Raw genomic sequence first — 7,131 nt, 5'->3', positions numbered from 1 at the left:
AAAATATTTCTAGTACATTGAAGAGAATTATTTCATATTAAAGTTCTTTTTTTACAACTGATGTATGGGGATCTTGGAAAGTATCTTCTTAGACACTATCCCTTCATTAATAACAAACTGTTAGTACATTGTTTAATAGTCTGAGTATTAATAGAGTTAATGATTTAAAATGGAATCTTTAACAGTGCAGATAAGGCCCCCTTTAATGGACAGGAACTTAACTTTATTACACAGTAAGCATATGTGTGGCAAGTCATTAGGTATTTTCTGTAATTATAAGCTTCCTAGAGGGGTGAAGGCGTGATTAAATTAGGACAACTATAAACTCTAAAATTGTAAGAAGTATTCAAATAATAAACATGATTGAGGCTACTGATAGGAATTTACATTATTGATGTGGATCAACTCTCAAAGTATTCTAAACATACTGTCTCAAGCACAATGTCTATGAAGTTATGGTTTTAACCACAAAATTTCAGATCCATAATTTTTTTTTTTTTAATAAAGACCGCTTCTAGTAGATGTTAATGCTTCTCACTTTACTTGTCCTGGAAAAGCAACTGTTTTTAAACCTAAAGAAGGAATAGCTCATGGATGGACCATACTTTCTGATGAGGCTAATGTTTAGATTGGCAGTTCTATGAGGATTATTACATGACTATCAATTTCTAGGAAATAAAATTCTCTGAGTTATAAGTCAATCAAAGTTAAGACCTTCATAGTCTATATAATCATAAATTCCATTCATTGGCATCCTTTTGTTTCTATGGTTACGAATGGGCTATTGTTTTTTCCCAATAATTAAATAATAATGGAAGAATAATAAGAATTAAGATAATCAAAGGTAAGGTGGCTTATACCGTTTCTAATTCTTAAGCACCTGTTGTGCTTTTGTGAGTTAATATTAAAATTAATATTAGATGTATAATATATGTTAAAAGATAAACTGAGGCATATTAAAAAAAATAAGAATTTGAGCAAAAATTGATTTGAATTGGGCAGTGCCAAATCAGAAGTGGCTAGGAGTGCTTCACAACAGGAGGTTGGGGAGAGGCTTTTAGAGAGAAAAGGTGGAAGCAAAGTAAGGAAATTATTGATTGGCTATAGTCTGGAGTCTAATAGGCTGTTTCTGACTGGTTGTCCTTAGGTTTTGATTTTATAACCCTGAGGCATTAATTGATTTTTGTTTGTTTACATAGGCTGTCACATTAGAGCCACATCAATCTAATAATCTCCTTGTTTAATTAATAATTCCCTCTTTGATCTCTCCACCCCGGGTCGCCACAGCCTCGGCTGCTTTCGGGCCTAGCAGCCTGAAGAAAAAAAAAGAGAAAAAGATAAAACAAACTGAAAACGCTTTAATTTCTTAAAAAAAAAAAAAGAAAAGAAAAAAGAGCGAATCCTCCTCGGAGAACCCGTGGGGAAGTCACTTTTGCACGCTTCCGGCCTGCCGGACGCCGCCGCCGCCGCCGCACCTGGGCGTCTGTCGGTCCACGTCCATCGGTCCGGTGGTGAGCCGCTCGCATGCCCGCTTCTACGTGCCTCCGCCCACGCCGGCCCGCCACCTTCCGCCCCGCGTGCCGGTCTCTGCGCTTCACGTGTCCGCGCTGCCCTTTGCCGGCCCGGTGTGGGAGGCGGCTGCGCGCTCCGGCGCCCGGGGCTTGCTGAGTCGGCACCGACAAATAGTTGGTTTACCTCTTCTCCGGGCTGCTGTAATCTTAAACCGCCAGGAGCCCGAGGCCCATATTTATAGAGAAACGCACGTTCCAGAGGCCGCTGTGGGCACCACTAGGTTTCCTCTGGAAGAATTTTTGTAATTTGGAGGACAGTCCTCGTTTTAATTTTCTTCATTTTTTGAAATTGGGAGCTTCAAGACCAGGACAGCTGAAAATTACAAACTCCCAGGTAGGGCCATATTGTTTTTGAGAGCTGTTTGTCTGCGGTTTGGCAGTCTCAGTTTCGTCCGAGCCGTCCCTGAACTCCTCTCCCGACCTTGGAGCTGACTCCAGCCTCTCTGAGCTTCACTGCTACCTGTGAGCCACGGCACGGGCCATGGCTCGGAGCGGAGCCCCCTTTGTCCTGTGTGGTCCGTCTAAGAAGCCCTCCTGGTGGGGCTCAGAGTGCTGGGGGCTGGGGAAATGAACGCTGCGGCCAACAGCTATACCCCATGGCCTCCTGCACGTGGGTGCCCAGCGCTCGGACATCACCGAGGCCATCCTGTATGGAAAGTTCAGTCCTGCGGGGCCTGTGCTGTCCATCCGGGTCTGCCACGATATGATTACCTGCCGCTCCCAGGGTTATGCCGACGTCAACTTCCAGCAGCCGGCAGACGCTGAGCGGGCCTTGGATACCATGAACTTTGATATGATTAAGTTAAAGCCAATCCGTATTATGTGGTCTCAGAGGGATCCTTCTTTGAGAAAATTTGGCGTGGGAAATGTCTTCATCAAGAACCTGGACAAATCTATAGATAACAAGGCACTTTATGAAACTTTTTCTGCTTTTGGAAACATTCTGTCCTGCAAGGTGGTGCGTGATGAGAACGGCTCTAAGGGTTATGCCTTTGTCCACTTAGAGACCCAGGAGGCTGCCGTCAAGGCCATCGAGAAGGTGAACGGCATTCCTCAATGACTGCAAAGTGTTTGTGGGCAGATTCAAGTCTCGAAAAGAGTGGGAAGCTGAGCTTGGAGCCAAAGCTAAGGAATTCACCAATGTTTATTTCAAAAACTTTGGGGAAGAGGTGGATGATGAGAATCTGAAAGAGCTATTCAGCCAGTTTGGTAAGACTCTTAAGTGTCAAGGTGATGAGAGATCCCAGTGGGAAATCCAAAGGCTTTGGCTTTGTGAGTTATGAAAAACACGAGAATGCCAATAAGGCCGTGGAAGAGATGAATGGAAAAGAAATCAGTGTGAAAGTCATTTTCATCGGCTGTGCACAGAAGAAAGTGGAATGGCAGGCCGTGTTAAAGCGAAAATTTGAACAGCTGAAACAGGAGAGAATTAGTCGCTATCAGGGAGTGAATCCCTACATTAAGAACTTGGATGACACCATTGATGATGAGAAGTTAAGGAAAGAGTTTTCTCCTTTTGGATCAATCACCAGTGCCAAGGTGATGCTGGAGGATGGGAGAAGCAAAGGGTTTGGCTTTGCTTCTCATCCCCTGAAGAGGCAACCAAAGCAGTCACAGAGATGAACGGACACATCGTGGGCTCCAAGCCACTGTATGTTGCCCTGGCCCAGAGAAAGGAAGAGAGAAAGGCTCACCTGACCAACCAATATATGCAGTGGGTGGCCAGGATGAGAGTGGAGAGATCTCCACAAATGCCATCTTAAATCAGTTCCAGCCTGCAGCTGGGGTCTACTTTGTGCCAGCAGTTCCACAGGCTCAGGGAAGACCTCCATATTATACACCTAACCAGTTAGCACAGATGAGGCCTAATCCACGCTGGCAGCAAGGTGGGAGACCTCAAGGCTTCCAAGGAATGCCAAGTGCTATACGCCAGTCTGGGCGTCGTCCAGCTCTTCGCCATCTGGCTCCAACTGGTAATGCTCCGGTCTCTCGCGGCCTCCCTGCTACCGCTGAGAGTCGGGTCTGAATGCCTGGACCGCTTGGCTATGGACTTTGGTGGGGCTGGTGCCTCCCAGCAAGGGCCAACTGACAGCTGCCAGTCTGGAGGTGTTCCCACAGCTGGGCATAACCTAGCGCCTCGTGCTGCTGTTGCTGCCGCTGCTCCTCAGGCTGTTGCACCTTACAAATATGCCTCCAATGTCCGCAGCCCTCACCCTGCCATCCAGCCCCTGTAGGCACCCCAGCCTGTGCTTCACGTGCAGGGGCAGGAGCTGCTGACTGCCGCCATGCTGGCCGCAGCACCCCCCAGGAACAGAAGCAGATGCTGGGTAAACATTTGTTCCCGCTCACCCAGACGATGCACTCAAATCTGGCTGGGAAGATTACGGGGATGCTGCTGGAGATTGACATCTTGGAGCTGCTACACATGCTGGAGTCCCCCAAGTCTCTCTGCTCCAAGGTGGATGAAGCTGTGGCGGTCCTACAGGTTCATCATGCTAAGAAAGAAGCTGCCCAGAAGGTGGGCAGCAGAAGCTGTCGCTGCTGCTACCTCTTAGACAAGGACAGACCGATTGAAAAGCCAAGTAAACCCTCATGGAATTCAGCTCAAGGTTTGAAGATGTCCTAGCTTGTCCTATGGACCTCAGCACCAAGAACCACAGATTGCAAATTTAATAGGTCATTTTGTATCTAAAGGTCAATTATGAAGTGCCTAGAATTTTTCAATTAAACGAATATATTCCCTGGGTTCTGATATGGCCCAGACAGTGTTAACCTTTTCTTTTTCTATTGTGAGTTTTGATTTTTTCCCCCCAGAAATTGGTTTTATTTGATGTACCCGTCTTGTTTCTCAATACAGAAAAAATCTCCATTAAAAAAAAAAATTCCCACTTTGAGTCATCCTCTAATACATGAGATATTGACCAAAAACATTGGTATTAGTACCACTTTTATTCATCATCACAGTAAAGTTGCTCTTGCCTCATTGTAAAACTCATAGGTTATGATGTCAGATTCATAGAAGAATGGTTTTTGCTGTTCATTGTGTTCACCTTGTTTCTCTTTCTCTAAACTCATTGAGACCATCTGAGGTACTGCTAATGGCTACAAACATGCATTTAAGACTTTTGAGAGAACACAGCTCAGGAGGGAGATTACAGTAATAACTATGAGGAGGATAATACCAAGATACTGAAGTATATTGCTTAGCCAGGGCCCTCATGAACCAAACCAGTTGGTATCAAATAAATCAAATAATGTATTTACCAGGAGGATATCAACCTCCAGGTTTTAGCCAAGTGGCTTGTTAATTTCTCATATTTGTTACAATACCAGAGGTGTTGATTCAGGTACAGAGGAGGTATTTGCTATGGCACAGACTTCTACTTTTCAGCCAGTAAGTACTCTAAAGCAATTCTATTACCTAAAAGCACCTTAGGAAGAAAGTCTAGAGACTTTTGTTGTGTGTTAAGGAACAATGTCTTCCCATGCATTAACAGAGAGAAAAAGCAAGTAGCAAAAGGAATAAAGATTTCATATTAGAGATGAAGATACTGATTTATGATTTTGGAAGAGCTGTCCCCCTCAAGATGCCATCTGCTTCTGGAGAAAAACTTCCCTGGAAGTCAATTTTAAGTTTGGATCTCCAGCTGGTGTTCAGTTCCATGAGTCTGAAGGAGACCTTTTAAATTGGAGGAGGTGAACCTGAGGGTCAAGTCTCTGAAGTTTGGCTGTCATTTGGATAGTGAGGAGAACCTGGTATGGTCCCTTCCATGAAGTTCAAGGGAAGTCTTTGTTCTTAGTGATTCCAAATCAGAAGGGTGGGAGATCCCATCTGCAGGCTCTGGAGGGAAGGGGGTGTCCCAGCAGGTCCCACCATGGTCACTAGAACCTGTGGAGGAGGAAAAATAATTTCCCCCCTACCCTTTATCGTGAGTGCTTGGCTGAGACCCCGTCCTTCTGCGGTACCTCATAAATGGATAAGCTTATCCTCTACTGTGGCCATTGTAATTCAGATTATCTTTGGTAAGGTTAACCTGGTTGTTCAGCCTTAAAACAAAATTTTATTCCCCTGAGGCCTCAAACTGGACCCAGTCCAGTTTAAGTCAGACACATTCTAACCTTGTACCCAGTACCGTTTCTAAGTCAGATCCACTCTGGCTCTGGACAGTTTCCAGAGCCAGTAGCGGGGAAAAAAAAAAACTGTACGTCAGAAAGCTCATAATGAAAAAAATGCAGAGGTAGGATCTGAGAGGAATTTACCATCACCTCCAGAGGCAACAAGACAGCAGCAAGCTCAAAGGGGCACAGCAGGTACCTTCGCCTGCTTGATCTTTGTTCTTGGGACTGTCAGCAGTCTCCTTCAGTTCCCTCTTCTGACATCAGAACCATTAAAAGATAAACTGAGGCACATTAAATTTTTTAAGAATTTATTTGAGCAAAAATCTATTTGAATTGGGCAGTGCCAAACTGAAAGTGGTTAGGTACACTCTCCTGACAGGATCTCGGAGAGAGGCTTTTATAGAGATAAGGGGGAAGCAAAGTAAGAAAATTGTTGATTGGCTATAACCTAAAGTCTACTTGGCTGTTTGTGATTGGTTATCTTTAGCATTTTGAATTTGTAACCCTGAGGCATTTATAGGCTTATATTTTGGTTTGCTTATGTAGGCTGTTATAGCATTAGAGCCACATCAGCCTAGTAACCTCCTTATTTAATTATTTTGACATATATAATACTAAAGAGCTAATTGAAATGCTATTATAAGACATGGTAATGATAACATTATTCTACAGTGGAACATATACACCTTGAAAATCTGCAGTGGATATGCTAAGAGACACATTTTTTTCCTGCAAAAAACACAATTTTAATCTATAAATTAACTTTGATAGAGTTAGGTAATATTTACCTTTGGTAATTGGTAATGGTTATAGTATCTTACTTGCTAAGAAAGCTCATAAAGGTTATGATGTTGGCTTGAAACCAATTAGAGAGATTTCATTCCTTCCTTTCTTGATATTTATGATTTTGTCTGGTGGGTTATTTGAAAGCATGATGTGTTGGAAAGCATCTGTGAAGTCACTCAATGTCTGTTGCCGTAAGCTCCAGTGCTGTTTTTGTTTTAAAGTAAAACCCTCAGATTATTAATATTTTATAATCATGTCTATTAGTGGACTGATTCCATAGATGAGAGAGTGTTCACATTGTGTTAGCATCTGCATAGGCTAATTATCACCACCGCATGTCAGAAAGGCCAAGAAAATGTTGGGAAAAGAAAAGTAAATTATTGTTAAATCTAAAATAATTGTTCAGCTTTGCCTCATATAGGATATAGCATATATCTTGAAAATAATGGGAATAAGTAAACAAAACCACCTATGTAATAAATACTGCTTCTATAGATAGATGTGATAGAAATGAGCAACAACAAAATATGTATCTTGTAGAACAATATATAATAATGAATTAGATAATTCCTGTTAACCTGTTCACAATAAGTAGGAAAATAAAGCCTATGGCTCAGAGTATAGCTGGTGATCATTTATTACTTCATTCTTATAG

The 7,131-nt window shown here is 42.9% G+C and overlaps 1 pseudogene; it reads left to right on the top strand.

Annotated features, from left to right (window-relative positions):
* Window positions 1-2,138: 2,138 nt before the first annotated feature.
* On the top strand, window positions 2,139-4,126 carry LOC103082792 (polyadenylate-binding protein 4 pseudogene; annotated as a pseudogene).
* The last annotated feature ends 3,005 nt before the right edge of the window (window positions 4,127-7,131 follow it).

The sequence above is a fragment of the Lipotes vexillifer genome, unplaced genomic scaffold (genome assembly GCF_000442215.2).
Source record: "Lipotes vexillifer unplaced genomic scaffold, Lipotes_vexillifer_v1.1 scaffold110, whole genome shotgun sequence".
Taxonomy (NCBI): domain Eukaryota; kingdom Metazoa; phylum Chordata; class Mammalia; order Artiodactyla; family Lipotidae; genus Lipotes; species Lipotes vexillifer.
The sequence above is the reverse complement of the archived record's forward strand: the minus strand, read 5'-3'. Positions and strand labels throughout refer to the sequence as shown.